This window comes from Stenella coeruleoalba (assembly GCF_951394435.1).
Source record: "Stenella coeruleoalba genome assembly, chromosome: 8".
NCBI lineage: Eukaryota > Metazoa > Chordata > Mammalia > Artiodactyla > Delphinidae > Stenella > Stenella coeruleoalba.
In genome coordinates, this window is record NC_137154.1 from 109068077 (window position 1) to 109088438 (window position 20362).

Consider the following 20362-nt stretch of genomic DNA (forward strand, 5'->3'; position numbering starts at 1 on the left):
ACCCCAACTCACCTTTACCCTTAAGCAAGCATAAGTTGCTTTTCTAAATCTGAGACCCTGTTCTGTTCTGTAATTCAGTTCCTGTGTAGCCAAGTTTACATTCCATGTATTACTGATATCTTATGATGTTTCTTTTTCTGTGTTACTTATTTCAGTTACAATCATCATACCTGAATCCACTCATTGTGCTGCTAAGGGCCTGATGACATAGATTTCCTTGCTGAGTGATATTGCTTTGTAAGTAAATACCACAACTTCTTTATCCATTTTTCACTTTCTGCGATGTTGAACTTGTACTGTAAACGAGGTTCTTGTAAACAGAGGCGTTCCAAACTTTGGGGTGGCTGTGTCTTTTTGATTTTAATTTCCCTAAGCTATAGGGCCATAAGTGGAAGTGCCCTAGGCGCTGTTGCTTTGTTTTTTAGATGTTTCAGGAAACACCATACACTTCTCCCAAGTGTCTGTTGACAATTTACATACCGCCCATCAGCATAACAAGGCTCACAGTTCTCCATGGCCTGTCCTGCCTTTCTGGATTTTACACTTTTTTCAGGTGGCCCTTTTGACGGGGGGAAGTGAGACTTCATTGTAGTGCAGATTTCCTTTGCAAGCTTGCTTGGTTGGCCAAAAAGGGCGTATGCGTTTTTTCCTGAATATATTCAGGAAAAAACGCATACGCCCTTTTTGGCCAAGTGCATCATTGTGGACGTTCTGTGTCTTTTCCTATGCTTTCAATGCAATTCCAGTCTACCTCCTGAAATCGGTTTCCTGCAATTCTGCCCCGCTTTCAAGTCCTCTTGGCAGCCTTACTTCAGTATATTTTTGGACGATAGCTGTCATTTATAACTCTGCAGGTTTGTAAATTACAGTGCCCCTGAGCTCCTTTCTTCAACTCGCTTTCTTTTGAGCTGGCCGCAACACCGCAGGATGGCTTCAGGCCCTAATCTGGTTCCGGCACGGCACGCTGAGCCTTTGGTTATTTCCTCTTCCTGGTGGGAAATGAGAGTTAAATTTGCCGGTCCAGACACCTCCAGCTATTCTCTAATTGGTTTTCCCTATTCCTGTTCATCTTCCGCAGAAATTGCAAACTGGGCCAAACAGGAGGTTAAAGGCTCTGACTCTCCAAGTGGGAAGAGTGTTAGTAAAGCATCTGGACTGTTGCACCCGAGTACCAGGGGAGGAAAACTGAGAGATATTTGAACACGTCTCCCGTTCACATGGTTGATCATACCCTGTGTTCCACATGCATGTTTTAGCTGAAGGAAGAATACCTTAAACCTGGAGAGTTGAGTCCCGTGGAATGGGTACCATGCAATATGACTTCAAAGGGTCTCCATTTGCTCACCGAACCTCTCCAATCCTATCACTGCTGCGTTTATGCCCCTGTACACATGCTTGATTCTCTTTCGGAGACATAGCAATCCATAGGTTTTAAGATACTTACTAGTCAGGTACATTCTTAGGCGTTTAATATGCGGTGTTGAGTCCATTTCGTTGAGCAAGGAGTAGCTCTTGTCTATTCCATATTTGGCTTAAGGAACTTTATCTGTGCTCATTTCAATCTCTGGTTTTATGCAGCACCCCAACTCACCTTTATCCTTAAGCAAGCATAAGTTGCTTTTCTAAATTTGAGACCCTGTTCTGTTCTGTAATTCAGTTCCTGTGTAGCCAAGTTTACATTCCATGTATTACTGATATCTTATGATGTTTCTTTTTCTGTGTTACTTATTTCAGTTAGAATCATCATACCTGAATCCACTCATTGTGCTGCTAAGGGCCTGATGACATAGTTTTCATTGCTGAGTGATATTGCTTTGTAAGTAAATACCACAACTTCTTTATCCATTTTTCACTTTCTGCGATGTTGAACTTGTACTGTAAACGAGGTTCTTGTATACAGAGGCGTTCCAAACTTTGGGGTGGCTGTGTCTTTTTGATTTTAATTTCCCTAAGCTATAGGACCATAAGTGGAAGTGCCCTAGGCTCTGTTGCTTTTTTTTTAGATGTTTCAGGAAACACCATACACTTCTCCCGAGTGTCTGTTGGCAATTTACATCCCGCCCATTCGCATAACACGGCTCCCAGTTCTCCATGGCCTGTCCTGCCTTTCTGGATTTTACACTTTTTTCAGATGGCCCTTTTGACCGGGGGGAAGTGAGACTTCATTGTAGTGCAGATTTCCTTTGCAAGCTTGCTTGGTTGGCCAAAAAGGGCGTATGTGTTTTTTCCTGAATATATTCAGGAAAAAACACATACGCCCTTTTTGGCCAAGTGCATCATTGTGGACGTTCTGCCTCTTTTCCTATGCTTTCAATGCAATTCCAGTCTACCTCCTGAAATCGGTTTCCTGCAATTCTGCCCCGCTTTCAAGTCCTCTTGGCAGCCTTACTTCAGTATATTTTTGGACGATAGCTGTCATTTATAACTCTGCAGGTTTGTGAATTACGGTGCCCCTGAGCTCCTTTCTTCAACTCGCTATCTTTTGAGCTGGCCGCAACACCGCAGGATGGCTTCAGGCCCTAATCTGGTTCCGGCACGGCACGCTGAGCCTTTGGTTAATTCCTCTTCCTGGTGGGAAATGAGAGTTAAATTTGCCCGTCCAGACACCTCCAGCTAGTCTCTCATTGGTTCTCGCTATTCCTGTTCATCTTCCGCAGAAATTGCAAACTGGGCCAAACAGGAGGTTAAAGGGACTGACTCTCCAAGTCGGGAGAGTGTTAGTGAAGCGTCTGGAATGTTGCACCCGAGTACCAGGGTACGAAAACTGAGACATATTTGAACACGTCTCCCGATCACATGGTTGATCATAATCTAGGTTCCACATGCATGTTTTAGCTGAAGGAAGAATACCTTAAACCTGGGTAGTTGAGACCCGAGGAATGGGTACCATGCAATATGACTTCAAAGGGTCTTCATTTGCTCACCGAACCTCTCCAATCCTATCAATGCTGCGTTTATGCCCCTGTACACATGCTTGATTCTCTTTCGGAGACATAGCAATGCATAGGTTTTAAGATACTTACTAGTCAGGTACATTCTTAGGCGTTTAATATGGGGTGTTGAGTCCATTTCGTTGAGCAAGGAGTAGCTCTTGTCTATTCCATATTTGGCTTAAGGAACTTTATCTGTGCTCATTTCAATCTCTGGTTTTATGCAGCACCCCAACTCACCTTTCCCCTTAAGCAAGCATAAGTTGGTTTTCTAAATTTGAGACCCTGTTCTGTTTTGGAATTCAGTTCCTGTGTAGCCAAGTTTACATTCCGTGTATTAGTGATATCTTATGATGTTTCATTTTCTGTGTGACTTACTTCAGTTAGAATCATCATACCTGAATCCACTCATTATGCTGCTACGGGCCTGATGACATAGATTTCATTGCTGAGTGATACTGCATTGTACGTAAGTACCACAAGTTCTTTATCCATTTTTCACTTTCTGTGATATTGAACTTGTACGGTAAACGAGGTTCTTGTAAACAGAGGCGTCCCAAACTTTGGGGTGGCTGTGTCTTTTTGATTTTAATTTCCCTAAGCTATAGGACCATAAGTGGAAGTGCCCTAGGCTCTGTTGCTTTGTTTTTTAGATGTTTCAGGAAACACCATACACTTCTCCCGAGTGTCTGTTGGCAATTTACATCCCGCCCATCAGCATAACAAGGCTCCCAGTTCTCCATGGCCTGTCCAGCCTTTCTGGATTTTACATTTTTTTCAGATGGCCCTTTTGACCGGGGGGAAGTGAGACTTCATTGTAGTGCAGATTTCCTTTGCAAGCTTGCTTGGATGGCCAAAAAGGGCGTATGCGTTTTTTCCTGAATATATTCAGGAAAAAACGCATACGCCCTTTTTGGCCAAGTGCATCATTGTGGACGTTCTGTGTCTTTTCCTATGCTTTCAATGCAATTCCAGTCTACCTCCTGAAATCGGTTTCCTGCAATTCTGCCCCGCTTTCAAGTCCTCTTGGCAGCCTTACTTCAGTTTATTTTTGGACGATAGCTGTCATTTATAACTCTGCAGGATTGTGAATTACAGTGCCCCTGAGCTCCTTTCTTCAACTCGCTTTCTCTTGAGCTGGACGCAACATCGCAGGATGGCTTCAGGCCCTAATCTGGTTCCAGCACGGCACGATGAGCCTTTGGTTATTTCCTCTTCCTGGTGGGAAATGAGAGTTAAATTTGTGCGTCCAGACACCTCCAGCTAGTCTCTCATTGGTTCTCGCTATTCCTGTTCATCTTCCGCAGAAATTGCAAACTGGGACAAACAGGAGGTTAAAGGGACTGACTCTCCAAGTCGGGAGAGTGTTAGTGAAGCGTCTGGAATGTTGCACCCGAGTACCAGGGTACGAAAACTGAGACATATTTGAACACGTCTCCCGTTCACATGGTTGATCATACTCTGGGTTCCACATGCATGTTTTAGCTGAAGGAAGAATACCTAAACCTGGGTATTTGAAACCCGTGGAATGGGTACCATGCAATATGACTTCAAAGGGTCTTCATTTGCTCACCGAACCTCTCCAATCCTATCACTGCTGCGTTTATGCCCCTGTACACATGCTTTATTCTCTTTTGGAGGCATAGCAATCCATAGGTTTTAAGATACTTACTAGTCAGGTACATACTTAGGCATTTAATATGGAGTTTTGAGTCCATTTCGTTGAGCAAGGAGTAGCTCTTGTCTATTCCATATTTGGCTTAAGGAACTTTATCTGTGCTCATTTCAATCTCTGGTTTTATGCAGCACCCCAACTCACCTTTCCCCTTAAGCAAGCATAAGTTGGTTTTCTAAATTTGAGACCCTGTTCTGTTTTGGAATGCAGTTCCTCTGTAGCCAAGTTTACATTCCGTGTATTAGTGATATCTTATGATGTTTCTTTTTCTGTGTGACTTATTTCAGTTAGAATCATCGTACCTGAATCCACTCATTATGCTGCTACGGGCCTGATGACATAGATTTCATTGCTGAGTGATACTGCATTGTACGTAAGTACCACAAGTTCTTTATCCATTTTTCACTTTCTGCGATGTTGAACTTGTACTGTAAACGAGGTTCTTGTAAACAGAGCCGTTCCAAACTTTGGGGTGGCTGTGTCTTTTTGATTTTAATTTCCCTAAGCTATAGGACCATAAGTGGAAGTGCCCTAGGTTCTGTTGCTTTGTTTTTTAGATGTTTCAGGAAACATCATACACTTCTCCCGAGTGGTTGTTGGCAATTTACATCCCGCCCATCAGCATAACAAGGCTCCCAGTTCTCCATGGCCTGTCCTGCCTTTCTGGATTTTACACTTTTTTCAGATGGCCCTTTTGACTGGGGGGAAGTGAGACTTCATTGTAGTGCAGATTTCCATTGCAAGCTTGCTTGGTTGGCCAAAAAGTGCGTATGCGTTTTTTCCTGAATATATTCAGGAAAAAACGCATACGCCCTTTTTGGCCAAGTGCATCATTGTGGACGTTCTACCTCTTTTCCTATGCTTTCAATGCAATTCCAGTCTACCTCCTGAAATCGGTTTCCTGCAATTCTGCCCGGTTTCAAGTCCTCTTGGCAGCCTTACTTCAGTATATTTTTGGACGATAGCTGTCATTTGTAACTCTGCAGGTTTGTGCATTACAGTGCCCCTGAGCTCCTTTCTTCAACTCGCTTTCTTGTGAGCTGGCCGCAACACCGCAGGATGGCTTCAGGCCCTAATCTTGTTCCGGCACGGCACGCTGAGCCTTTGGTTAATTCCTCTTCCTGGTGGGAAATGAGAGTTAAATTTGCCCGTCCAGACACCTCCAGCTAGTCTCTCATTGGTTCTCGCTATTCCTGTTCATCTTCCGCAGAAATTGCAAACTGGGCCAAACAGGAGGTTAAAGGCGCTGACTCTCCAAGTGGGGAGAGTGTTAGTAAAGCGTCTGGAATGTTGCACACGAATACCAGGGTATGAAAACTGAGACATATTTGAACACGTCTCCCGATCACATGGTTGATCATACTCTAGGTTCCACATGCATGTATTAGCTGAAGGAAGAATACCTTAAACCTGAGTAGTTGAAACCCGTGGAATGGGTACCATGCAATATGACTTCAAAGGGTCTTCATTTGCTCACCGAACCTCTCCAATCCTATCACTGCTGCGTTTATGCCCCTGTACACACGCTTGATTCTCTTTCGGAGACATAGCAATCCATAGGTTTTAAGATACTTACTAGTCAGGTACATTCTTAGGCATTTAATATGGGGTGTTGAGTCCATTTCGTTGAGCAAGGAGTAGCTCTTGTCTATTCCATATTTGGCTTAAGGAACTTTATCTGTGCTCATTTCAATCTCTGGTTTTATGCAGCACCCCAACTCACCTTTCCCCTTAAGCAAGCATAAGTTGGTTTTCTAAATTTGAGACCCTGTTCTGTTTTGGAATTCAGTTCCTGTGTAGCCAAGTTTCATTCCGTGTATTACTGATATCTTATGATGTTTCTTTTTCTGTGTGACTTACTTCAGTTAGAATCATCATACCTGAATCCACTCATTGTGCTGCTAAGGGCCTGATGACATAGATTTCATTGCTGAGTGATATTGCTTTGTAAGTAAATACCACAACTTCTTTATCCATTTTTCACTTTCTGCGATGTTGAACTTGTACTGTAAATGAGGTTCTTGTAAACAGAGCCGTCCCAAACTTTGGGGTGGCTGTGTCTTTTTGATTTTAATTTCCCTAAGCTATAGGACCATAAATGGAAGTGCCCTAGGCTCTGTTGCTTTGTTTTTTAGATGTTTCCGGAAACACCATACACTTCTCCCGAGTGTCTGTTGGCAATTTACATCCCGCCCATCAGCATAACAAGGCTCCCAGTTCTCCATGGCCTGTCCTGCCTTTCTGGATTTTACACTTTTTTCAGATGGCCCTTTTGACCGGGGGGAAGTGAGACTTCATTGTAGTGCAGATTTCCTTTGCAAGCTTGCTTGGTTGGCCAAAAAGGGCGTATGCGTTTTTTCCTGAATATATTCAGGAAAAAACGCATATGCCCTTTTTGGCCAAGTGCATCATTGTGGACGTTCTGCCTCTTTTCCTATGCTTTCAATGCAATTCCAGTCTACCTCCTGAAATCGGTTTCCTGCAATTCTGCCCCGCTTTCAAGTCCTCTTGGCAGCCTTACTTCAGTATATTTTTGGACAATAGCTGTCATGTATAAGTCTGCAGGTTTGTGAATTACAGTGTCCCTGAGCTCCTTTCTTCAACTCGCTTTCTTGTGACCTGGCCGCAATACCGCAGGATGGCTTCAGACCCTAATCTGGTTCCGGCACGGCACGCTGAGCCTTTGGTTATTTCCTCTTCCTGGTGGGAAATGAGAGTTAAATTTGCCCGTCCAGACACCTCCAGCTAGTCTCTCATTGGTTCTCACTATTCCTGTTCATCTTCCGCAGAAATTGCAAACTGGGCCAAACAGGAGTTTAAAGGGACTGACTCTCCAAGTCCGGAGAGTGTTAGTAAAGCGTCTGGAATGTTGCACCCGAGTACCAGGGTACAAAAACTGAGACATATCTGAACACGTCTCCCGATCACATGGTTGATCATACTCTAGGTTCCACATGCATGTTTTAGCTGAAGGAAGAATACCTTAAACCTGGGTAGTTGAAACCCGTGGAATGGGTACCATGCAATATGACTTCAAAGGGTCTTCATTTGCTCACCGAACCTCTCCAATCCTATCACAGCTGCGTTTATGCCCCTTTACACATGCTTGATTCTCTTTCGGAGACATAGCAATCCATAGGTTTTAAGATACTTACTAGTCAGGTACATTCTTAGGCGTTTAATATGCGGTGTTGAGTCCATTTCGTTGAGCAAGGAGTAGCTCTTGTCTATTCCATATTTGGCTTAAGGAAATTTATCTGTGCTCATTTCAATCTCTGGTTTTATGCAGCACCCCAACTCATCTTTACCCGTAAGCAAGCATAAGTTGGTTTTCTACATTTGAGACCCTGTTCTGTTCTGTCATTCAGTTCCTGTGTAGCCAAGTTTACATTCCGTGTATTACTGATATCTTATGATGTTTCTTTTTCTGTGTGACTTATTTCAGTTAGAATCATCATACCTGAATCCACTCATTGTGCTGCTAAGGGCCTGATGACATAGATTTCATTGCTGAGTGATATTGCTTTGTAAGTAAATACCACAACTTCTTTATCCATTTTTCACTTTCTTCGATGTTGAACTTGTACTGTAAACGAGGTTCTTGTAAACAGAGGTGTCCCAAACTTTGGGGTGGCTGTGTCTTTTTGATTTTAATTTCCCTAAGCTATAGGACCATAAGTGGAAGTGCCCTAGGCTCTGTTGCTTTGTTTTTTAGATGTTTCAGGAAACACCATACACTTCTCCCGAGTGTCTGTTGGCAATTTACATCCCGCCCATCAGCATAACAAGGCTCCCAGTTCTCCATGGCCTGTCCTGCCTTTCTGGATTTTACACCTTTTTCAGATGGCCCTTTTGACCAGGGGGAAGTGAGACTTCATTGTAGTGCAGATTTCCTTTGCAAGCTTGCTTGGTTGGCCAAAAAGTGCGTATGCGTTTTTTCCTGAATATATTCAGGAAAAAACGCATACGCCCTTTTTGGCCAAGTGCATCATTGTGGACGTTCTACCTCTTTTCCTATGCTTTCAATGCAATTCCAGTCTACCTCCTGAAATCGGTTTCCTGCAATTCTGCCCGGTTTCAAGTCCTCTTGGCCGCCTTACTTCAGTATATTTTTGGACGATAGCTGTCATTTATAACTCTGCAGGTTTGTGAATTACAGTGCCCCTGAGCTCCTTTCTTCAACTCGCTTTCTTGTGAGCTGGCTGCAACACCGCAGGATGGATTCAGGCCCTAATCTGGTTCTGGCACGGCACGCTGAGCCTTTGGTTATTTCCTCTTCCTGGTGGGAAATGAGAGTTAAATTTGCCCGTCCAGACACCTCCAGCTAGTCTCTCATTGGTTCTCCCTATTCCTGTTCATCTTCCGCAGAAATTGCAAACTGGGCCAAACAGGAGTTTAAAGGCGCTGACTCTCCAAGTGGGGAGAGTGTTAGTAAAGCGTCTGGAATGTTGCACCCGAGTACCAGGGGAGGAAAACTGAGACATATTTGAACACGTCTCCCGATCACATGGTTGATCATACTCTAGGTTCCACATGCATGTTTTAGCTGAAGGAAGAATACCTTAAACCTGGGTAGTTGAAACCTGTGGAATGGGTACCATGCAATATGACTTCAAAGGGTCTTCATTTGCTCACCGAACCTCTCCAATCCTATCACTGCTGCGTTTATGCCCCTGTACACATGCTTGATTCTCTTTCGGAGACATAGCAATCCATAGGTTTTAAGATACTTACTAGTCAGGTACATTCTTATGCGTTTAATATGCGGTGTTGAGTCCATTTCGTTGAGCAAGGAGTAGCTCTTGTCTATTCCATATTTGGCTTAAGGAACTTTATCTGTGCTCATTTCAATCTCTGGTTTTATGCAGCACCCCAACTCACGTTTCCCCTTAAGCAAGCATAAGTTGGTTTTCTAAATTTGAGACCCTGTTCTGTTTTGGAATTCAGTTCCTGTGTAGGCAAGTTTACATTCCGTGTATTACTGATATCTTATGATGTTTCTTTTTCTGTGTGACTTATTTCAGTTAGAATCATCGTAGCTGAATCCACTCATTGTGTTGCTAAGGGCCTGATGACATAGATTTCATTGCTGAGTGATATTGCTTTGTAAGTAAATACCACAACTTCTTTATCCATTTTTCACTTTCTGCGATGTTGAACTTGTACTGTAAACGAGGTTCTTGTAAACAGAGGCGTCCCAAACTTTGGGGTGCCTGTGTCTTTTTGATTTTAATTTCCCTAAGCTATAGGACCATAAGTGGCAGTGCCCTAGGCTCTGTTGCTTTGTTTTTTAGATGTTTCAGGAAACACCATACACTTCTCCCGAGTGTCTGTTGGCAATTTACATCCCGCCCATCAGCATAACAAGGCTCCCAGTTCTCCATGGCCTGTCCTGCCTTTCTGGATTTTACACTTTTTTCAGATGGCCCTTTTGACCGGGGGGAAGTGAGACTTCAATGTAGTGCATATTTCCTTTGCAAGCTTGCTTGGTTGGCCAAAAAGGGCGTATGCGTTTTTTCCTGAACATATTCAGGAAAAAACGCATACGCCCTTTTTGGCCAAGTGCATCATTGTGGACGTTCTGCCTCTTTTCCTATGCTTTCAATGCAATTCCAGTCTACCTCCTGAAATCGGTTTCCTGCAATTCTGCCCCGCTTTCAAGTCGTCTTGGCAGCCTTACTTCAGTATATTTTTGGACGATAGCTGTCATTTATAACTCTGCAGGTTTGTGAATTACAGTGCCCCTGAGCTCCTTTCTTCAACTCGCTTTCTTTTGAGCTGGCCGCAACACCGCAGGATGACTTCAGGCCCTAATCTGGTTCCGGCACGGCACGCTGAGCCTTTGGTTATTTCCTCTTCCTGGTGGGAAATGAGAGTTAAATTTGCCCGTCCAGACACCTCCAGCTAGTCTCTCATTGGTTCTCCCTATTCCTGTTCATCTTCCGCAGAAATTGCAAACTGGTTCAAACAAGAGTTTAAAGGTGCTGACTCTCTAAGTGGGGAGAGTGTTAGTAAAGCATCTGGAATGTTGCACCCGAGTACCAGGGGAGGAAAACTGAGACATATTTGAACACGTCTCCCGTTCACACGGTTGATCATACTCTGGGTTCCACATGCATGTTTTAGCTGAAGGAAGAATACCTTAAACCTGGGTAGTTGAAACCCGTGGAATGGGTACCATGCAATATGACTTCAAAGGGTCTTCATTTGCTCACCGAACCTCTCCAATCCTATCACTGCTGCGTTTATGCCCCTGTACACACGCTTGATTCTCTTTTGGAGACATAACAATCCATAGGTTTTAAGATACTTACTAGTCAGGTACATTCTTAGGCGTTTAATATGCGGTGTTGAGTCCATTTCGTTGAGCAAGGAGTAGCTCTTGTCTATTCCATATTTGGCTTAAGGAACTTTATCTGTGCTCATTTCAATCTCTGGTTTAATGCAGCACCCCAACTCACCTTTCCCCTTAAGCAAGCATATGTTGCTTTTCTAAATTTGAGACCCTGTTCTGTTCTGTAATTCAGTTCCTGTGTAGCCAGGTTTACATTCCGTGTATTACTGATATGTTATGATGTTTCTTTTTCTGTGTGACTTATTTCAGTTAGAATCATCATACCTGAATCCACTCATTGTGCCTCTAAGGGCCTGATGACATAGATTTCATTGTTGAGTGATATTGCTTTGTAAGTAAATACCACAACTTCTTTATCCATTTTTCACTTTCTGCGATGTTGAACTTGTACTGTAAACGAGGTTCTTGTAAACAGAGGTGTCCCATACTTTCCGGTGGCTGTCTCTTTTTGATTTTAATTTCCCTAAGCTATAGGACCATAAGTGGAAGTGCCCTAGGCTCTGTTGCTTTGTTTTTTAGATATTTCAGGAAACACCATACACTTCTCCCGAGTGTCTGTTGGCAATTTACATCCCACCCATCAGCATAACAAGGCTCCCAGTTCTCCATGGCCTGTCCTGTCTTTCTGGATTTTACACTTTTTTCAGATGGCCCTTTTGACCGGGGGGAAGTGAGACTTCATTGTAGTGCAGATTTCCTTTGCAAGCTTTCTTGGTTGGCCAAAAAGGGCGTATGCGTTTTTTCCTGAATATATTCAGGAAAAAACGCATACGCCCTTTTTGGCCAAGTGCATCATTGTGGACGTTCTGCCTCTTTCCTACGCTTTCAATGCAATTCCAGTCTACCTCCTGAAATCGGTTTCCTGCAATTCTGCCCCGCTTTCAAGTCCTCTTGGCAGCCTTACTTCAGTATATTTTTGGACGATAGCTGTCATTTATAACTCTGCAGGTTTGTGAATTACAGTGCCCCTGAGCTCCTTTCTTCAACTCGCTTTCTTTTGAGCTGGCCGCAACACCGCAGGATGGCTTCAGGCCCTAATCTGGTTCCGGCACGGCACGCTGAGCCTTTGGTTATTTCCTCTTCCTGGTGGGAAATGAGAGTTAAATTTGCCCGTCCAGACACCTCCAGCTAGTCTCTCATTATTCTCGCTATTCCTGTTCATCTTCCGCAGAAATTGCAAACTGGGCCAAACAGGAGGTTAAAGGCGCTGACTCTCCAAGTCGGGAGAGTGTTAGTAAAGCATCTGGAATGTTGCACCCGAGTACCAGGGTATGAAAACTGAGACATATTTGAACACATCCCGATCACACGGTTGATCATACTCTGGGTTCCACATGCATGTTTTAGCTGAAGGAAGAATACCTTAAACCTGGGTAGTTGTAACCCGTGGAATGGGTACCATGCAATATGACTTCAAAGGGTCTTCATTTGCTCACCAAACCTCTCCAATCCTATCACTGCTGCGTTTATGCCCCTGTACACATGCTTGATTCTCTTTCGGAGACATAGCCATCCATAGGTTTTAAGATACTTACTAGTCAGGTACATTCTTAGGCGTTTAATATGGGGTGTTGAGTCCATTTCGTTGAGCAAGGAGTAGCTCTTGTCTATTCCATATTTGGCTTAAGGAACTTTATCTGTGCTCATTTCAATCTCTGGTTTTATGCAGCACCCCAACTCACCTTTCCCCTTAAGCAAGCATAAGTTGGTTTTCTAAATTTGAGACCCTGTTCTGTTTTGGAATTCAGTTCCTGTGTAGCCAAGTTTACATTCCGTGTATTAGTGATATCTTATGATGTTTCTTTTTCTGTGTGACTTATTTCAGTTAGAATCATCGTAGCTGAATCCACTCATTATGCTGCTACGGGCCTCATGACATAGATTTCATTGCTGAGTGATACTGCATTGTACGTAAGTGCCATAAGTTCTTTATCCATTTTTCACTTTCTGTGATATTGAATTTGTACGGTAAACGAGGTTCTTGTAAAAAGAGGCGTCCCAAACTTTGGGATGGCTGTGTCTTTTTGATTTTAATTTCCCTAAGCTATAGGACCATAAGTGGAAGTGCCCTAGGCTCTGTTGCTTTGTTTTTTAGATGTTTCAGGAAACACCATACACTTCTCCCGAGTGTCTGTTGGCAATTTACATCCCACCCATCAGCATAACAAGGCTCCCAGTTCTCCATGGCCTGTCCTGCTTTTCTGGATTTTACACTTTTTTCAGATGGCCCTTATGACTGGGGGGAAGTGAGACTTCATTGTAGTGCAGATTTCCTTTGCAAGTTTGCTTGGTTGGCCAAAAAGGGCGTATGCGTTTTTTCCTGAATATATTCAGGAAAAAACGCATACGCCCTTTTTGGCCAAGTGCATCATTGTGGACGTTCTGCCTCTTTTCCTATGCTTTCAATGCAATTCCAGTCTACCTCCTGAAATCGGTTTCCTGCAATTCTGTCCCGCTTTCAGGTCCTCTTGGCAGCCTGACTTCAGTATATTTTTGGACGATAGCTGTCATTTATAACTCTGCAGGTTTGTGCATTACAGTGCCCCTGAGCTCCTTTCTTCAACTCGCTTTCTTGTGACCTGGCCGTAACACCGCAGGATGGCTTCAGGCCCTAATCTGGTTCCGGCACGGCACGCTGAGCCTTTGGTTCATTCCTCTTCCTGGTGGGAAATGAGAGTTAAATTTGCCCGTCCAGACACCTCCAGCTAGTCTCTCATTGGTTCTCTCTATTCCTGTTCATCTTCGGCAGAAATTGCAAACTGGGCCAAACAGGAGGTTAAAGGGACTGACTCTCCAAGTCGGGATAGTGTCAGTAAAGCGTCTGGAATGTTGCACCCGAGTACCAGGGTACGAAACCTGAGACATATTTGAACACGTCTCCCGATCACATGGTTGATCATACTCTAGGTTACACATGCATGTTTTAGCTGAAGGAAGAATACCTTAAACCTGGGTAGTTGAAAGCCGTGGAATGGGTACCATGCAATATGACTTCAAAGGGTCTTCATTTGCTCACCGTACCTCTGCAATTCTATCACTGCTGCGTTTATGCCCCTGTACACATGCTTGATTCTCTTTCAGAGACATAGCAATCCATAGGTTTTAAGATACTTACTAGTCAGGTACATTCTTAGGCGTTTAATATGGGGTGTTGAGTCCATTTCGTTGAGCAAGGAGTAGCTCTTGTCTATTCCATATTTGGCTTAAGGAACTTTATCTGTGCTCATTTCAATCTCTGGTTTTAAGCAGCACCCCAACTCACCTTTCCCCTTAAGCAAGCATAAGTTGGTTTTCTAAATTTGAGACACTGTTCTGTTTTGGAATTCAGTTCCTGTGTAGCAAAGTTTACATTCCATGTATTAGTGATATCTTATGATGTTTCTTTTTCTGTGTGACTTATTTCAGTTAGAATCATCGTAGCTGAATCCACTCATTATGCTGCTACGGGCCTCATGACATAGATTCCATTGCTGAGTGATACTGCATTGTACGTAAGTGCCATAAGTTCTTTATCCATTTTTCACTTTCTGTGATATTGAATTTGTATGGTAAACGAGGTTCTTGTAAAAAGAGGCGTCCCAAACTTTGGGGTGGCTGTGTCTTTTTGATTTTAATTTCCCTAAGCTATAGGACCATAAGTGGAAGTGCCCTAGGCTCTGTTGCTTTGTTTTTTAGATGTTTCAGGAAACACCATACACTTCTCCCGAGTGTCTGTTGGCAATTTACATCCCACCCATCAGCATAACAAGGCTCCCAGTTCTCCATGGCCTGTCCTGCTTTTCTGGATTTTACACTTTTTTCAGATGGCCCTTATGACTGGGGGGAAGTGAGACTTCATTGTAGTGCAGATTTCCTTTGCAAGTTTGCTTGGTTGGCCAAAAAGGGCGTATGCGTTTTTTCCTGAATATATTCAGGAAAAAACGCATACGCCCTTTTTGGCCAAGTGCATCATTGTGGACGTTCTGCCTCTTTTCCTATGCTTTCAATGCAATTCCAGTCTACCTCCTGAAATCGGTTTCCTGCAATTCTGCCCCGCTTTCAAGTCCTCTTGGCAGCCTTACTTCAGTATATTTTTGGACGATAGCTGTCATTTATAACTCTGCAGGTTTGTGAATTACAGTGCCCCTGAGCTCCTTTCTTCAACTTGCTTTCTTGTGACATGGCCGCAACACCGCAGGATGGCTTCAGGCCCTAATCTGGTTCCGGCATGGCACGCTGAGCCTTTGATTATTTCCTCTTCCTGGTGGGAAATGAGAGTTAAATTTGCCCGTCCAGACATCTCCAGCTAGTCTCTCATTGGTTCTCGCTATTCCTGTTCATTTTCCGCAGAAATTGCAAACTGGGCCAAACAGGAGGTTAAAGGCGCTGACTCTCCAAGTGGGGAGAGTGTTAGTAAAGCGTCTGGAATGTTGCACCCGAGTACCAGGGGAGGAAAACTGAGACATATTTGAACACGTCTCCCGTTCACACAGTTGATCATACTCTGGGTTCCACATGCATGTTTTAGCTGAAGGAAGAATACCTTAAACCTGGAGAATTGAGACCCATGTAATCGGTACCATGCAATATGACTTCAAAGGGTCTTCATTCGCTCACCGAACCTGTCCAATCTTATCACTGCTGCGTTTATGCCCCTGTACACATGCTTGATTCTCTTTTGGAGACATAGCAATGCATAGGTTTTAAGATACTTACTAGTCAGGTACATTCTTAGGCGTTTAATATGGGGTGTGGAGTCTTTTCGTTGAGCAAGGAGTAGGTATTGTCTATTCCATATTTGGCTTAAGGAACTTTATCTGTGCTCATTTCAATCTCTGGTTTTATGCAGCACCCCAACTCACCTTTCCCTTTAAGCAAGCATAAGTTGGTTTTCTAAATTTGAGACCCTGTTCCGTTCTGTAAATCAGTTCCTGTGTAGCCAAGTTTACATTCCGTGTATTACTGATATCTTATGATGTTTATTTTTCTGTGTGACTTATTTCAGTTAGAATCATCATACCTGAATCCACTCATTGTGCTGCTAAGGGCCTGGTGACATAGATTTCATTGCTGAGTGATATTGCTTTGTAAGTAAATACCACAAGTTCTTTATCCATTTTTCACTTTCTGCGATGTTGAACTTGTACTGTAAACGAGGTTCTTGTAAACAGAGCCGTTCCAAACTTTGGGGTGGCTGTGTCTTTTTGATTTTAGTTTCCCTAAGCTATAGGACCATTAGTGGAAGTGCCCTAGGCTCTGTTGCTTTGTTTTTTAGATGTTTCAGGAAACACCATACACTTCTCCAGAGTGTCTGTTGGCAATTTACATCCCGCCCATCAGCATAACAAGGCTCCCAGTTCTCCATGGCCTGTCCTGCCTTTCTGGATTTTACACTTTTTTCAGATGGCCCTTTTGACCGGGGGGAAGTGAGACTTCATTGTAGTGCAGATTTCCTTTGCAAGTTTGCTTGGTTGGCCAAAAAGGGCGTATGCGTTTTTTCCTGAATATATTCAGGAAAAAACGCATATGCCCTTTTTGGCCAAGTGCATCATTGTGGACGTTCTGCCTCTTTTCCTATGCTTTCAATGCAATTCCAGTCTACCTCCTGAAATCGGTTTCCTGCAATTCTGCCCCGCTTTCAAGTCCTCTTGGCCGCCTTACTACAGTATATTTTTGGACGATTGCTGTCATTTATAACTCTGCAGGTTTGTGAATTACAGTGCCCCTGAGCTCCTTTCTTCATCTCGCTTTCTTGTGAGCTGGCCGCAACACCGCAGGATGGCTTCAGGCCCTAATCTGGTTCCGGCACGGCACGCTGAGCCTTTGGTTAATTCCTCTTCCTGGTGGGAAATGAGAGTTAAATTTGCCCGTCCAGACACCTCCAGCTAGTCTCTCATTGGTTCTCGCTATTGCTGTTCATCTTCCGCAGAAATTGCAAACTGGGCCAAACAGGAGGTTAAAGGGACTGACTCTCCGAGTCGGGAGAGTGTTAGTAAAGCGTCCTGAATGTTGCACCCGAGTACCAGGGTACGAAAACTGAGACATATTTGAACACGTCTCCCAATCACATGGTTGATCATGCTCTAGGTTCCACATGCATGTTTTAGCTGAAGGAAGAATACCTTAAACAAGGGTAGTTGAAACCCGTGGAATGGGTACCATGCAATATGACTTCAAAGGGTCTTCATTTGCTCACCGAACCTCTCCAATCCTATCACTGCTGCGTTTATGCCCCTGTACACATGCTTGATTCTCTTTCGGAGACATAGCAATCCATAGGTTTTAAGATACTTACTAGTCAGGTACATTCTTAGGCGTTTAATATGGGGTGTTGAGTCCATTTCGTTGAGCAGGGAGTAGCTCTTGTCTATTCCATATTTGGCTTAAGGAACTTTACCTGTGCTCATTTCAATCTCTGGTTTTATGCAGCACCCCAACTCACCTTTCCCCTTAAGCAAGCATAAGTTGGTTTTCTAAATTTGAGACCCTGTTCTGTTTTGGAATTCAGTTCCTGTGTAGCCAAGTTTACATTCCGTGTATTAGTGATATCTTATGATGTTTCTTTTTCTGTGTGACTTATTTCAGTTAGGATCATCGTACCTGAATCCACTCATTATGCTGCTCCGGTCCTGATGACATAGATTTCATTGCTGAGTGATATTGTTTTGTAAGTAAATACCACAAGTTCTTTATCCATTTTTCACTTTCTGTGATATTGAACTTGTACTGTAAACGAGGTTCTTGTAAACAGAGCCGTTCCAAGCTTTGGGGTGGCTGTGTCTTTTTGATTTTAATTTCCCTAAGCTATAGTACCATAAGTGGAAGTGCCCTAGGCTCTGTTGCTTTGTTTTTTAGATGTTTCAGGAAACACCATACACTTCTCCAGAGTGGCTGTTGGCAATTTACATCCCGCCCATCAGCATAACAAGGCTCCCAGTTCTCCATGGCCTGTCCTGCCTTTCTGGATTTTACACTTTTTTCAGATGGCCCTTTTGACCGGGGGGAAGTGAGACTTCATTGTACTGCAGATTTCCTTTGCAAGCTTGCTTGGTTGGCCAAAAAGGGCGTATGCGTTTTTTCCTGAATATATTCAGGAAAAAACGCATACGCACTTTTTGGCCAAGTGCATCATTGTGGACGTTCTGCCTCTTTTCCTATGCTTTCAATGCAATTCCAGTCTACCTCCTGAAATCGGTTTCCTGCAATTCTGCCCCGCTTTCAAGTCCTCTTGGCAGCCTTACTTCCAGATATTTTTGGACGATACCTGTCATTTATAACTCTGCAGGTTTGTGAATTACAGTGCCCCTGAGCTCCTTTCTTCAACTCGCTTTCTTGTGAGCTGGCCGCAACACCGCAGGATGGCTTCAGGCCCTAATCTGGTTCCGGCACGGCACGCTGAGCCTTTGGTTAATTCCTCTTCCTGGTGGGAAATGAGAGTTAAATTTGCCCATCCAGACACCTCCAGCTAGTCTCTCATTGGTTCTCGCTATTCCTGTTCATCTTCGGCAGAAATTGCAAACTGGGCCAAACAGGAGGTTAAAGGGACTGACTCTCCAAGTGGGGAGAGTGTTAGTAAAGCGTCTGGAATGTTGCACCCGAGTACCAGGGTACGAAAACTGAGACATATTTGAACACGTCTCCCGATCACATGGTTGATCACACTCTAGTTTCCACATGCATGTTTTAGCTGAAGGAAGAATACCTTAAACCTGGGTAGTTGAAACCCGTGGAATGGGTACCATGCAATATGACGTCATTGGGTCTTCATTTGCTCACCGAACCTCTCCAATCCTATCACTGCTGCGTTTATGCCCCTGTACACATGCTTGATTCTCTTTCCGAGACATAGCAATCCATAGGTTTTAAGATACTTACTAGTCAGGTACATTCTTAGGCGTTTAATATGCGGTTTTGAGTCCATTTCGTTGAGCAAGGAGTAGCTCTTGTCTATTCCATATTTGGCTTAAGGAACTTTATGTGTGCTCATTTCAATCTCTGGTTTTATGCAGCACCCCAACTCACCTTTCCCCTTAAGCAAGCATAAGTTGGTTATCTAAATTTGAGACCCTGTTCTGTTCTGTAATTCAGTTCCTGTGTAGCCAAGTTTACATTCCGTGTATTACTGATATCTTATGATGTTTCTTTTGCTCTGTGACTTATTTCAGTTAGAATCATCATACCTGAATCCACTCATTGTGCTGCTAAGGGCCTGATGCCATAGATTTCATTGCTGAGTGATATTGCTTTGTAAGTAAATACCACAACTTCTTTATCCATTTTTCACTTTCTGCGATGTTGAACTTGTACTGTAAACGAGGTTCTTGTAAACAGAGGCGTCCCAAACATTGTGGTGGCTGTGTCTTTTTGATTTTAATTTCCCTAAGCTATAGGACCATAAGTGGAAGTGCCCTGGGCTCTGTTGCTTTGTTTTTTAGATGTTTCAGGAAACACCATACACTTCTCCAGAGTGTGTGTTGGCAATTAACATCCCGCCTTTCAGTATAACAAGCTCCCAGTTCTCCATGGCCTGTCCTGCCTTTCTGGATTTTACACTTTTTTCAGATGGCCCTTTTGACCGGGGGGAAGTGAGACTTCATTGTAGTGCAGATTTCCTTTGCAATCTTGCTTGGTTGGCCAAAAAGTGCGTATGCGTTTTTTCCTGAATATATTCAGGAAAAAACGCATACGCCCTTTTTGGCCAAGTGCATCATTGTGGACGTTCTGCCTCTTTTCCTATGCTTTCAATGCAATTCCAGTCTACCTCCTGAAATCGGTTTCCTGCAATTCTGCCCCTCTTTCAAGTCCTCTTGGCAGCCTTACTTCAGTATATTTTTGGACGATAGCTGTCATTTATAACTCTGCAGGTTTGTGAATTACAGTGCCCCTAAGCTCCTTTCTTCAGCTCGCTTTCTTGTGAGCTGGCCGCAACACCGCAGGATGGCTTCAGGCCCTAATCTGGTTCCGGCACGGCAGGCTGAGCCTTTGGTTCATTCCTCTTCCTGGTGGGAAATGAGAGTTAAATTTGCCCGTCCAGACACCTCCAGCTAGTCTCTCATTGGTTCTCCCTATTCCTGTTCATCTTCCGCAGAAATTGCAAACTGGGCCAAACAGGAGGTTAAAGGCGCTGACTCTCCAAGTGGGGAGAGTGTTAGTAAAGTGTCTGGAATGTTGTACCCGAGTACCAGGGTACGAAAACTGAGACATATTTGAACACGTCTCCCGATCACGTGGTTGATCATACTCTAGGTTCCACATGCATGTTTTAGCTGAAGGAAGAATACCTTAAACCTGGGTAGTTGAAACCCGTGGAATGGGTACCATGCAATATGACTTCAAAGGGTCTTCATTTGCTCACCGAACTTGTCCAATCCTATCACTGCTGTGTTTATGCCCCTGTACACATGCTTGATTCTCTTTCAGAGA

General features: G+C 43.7%; 1 long non-coding RNA gene across 32 annotated transcripts in view; it reads left to right on the top strand.

Annotated features, from left to right (window-relative positions):
- The window catches only part of LOC307190093, a 1314632-nt gene that overhangs the window by 202548 nt on the left and 1091722 nt on the right, over window positions 1–20362 (top strand). The window lies entirely within an intron of this gene.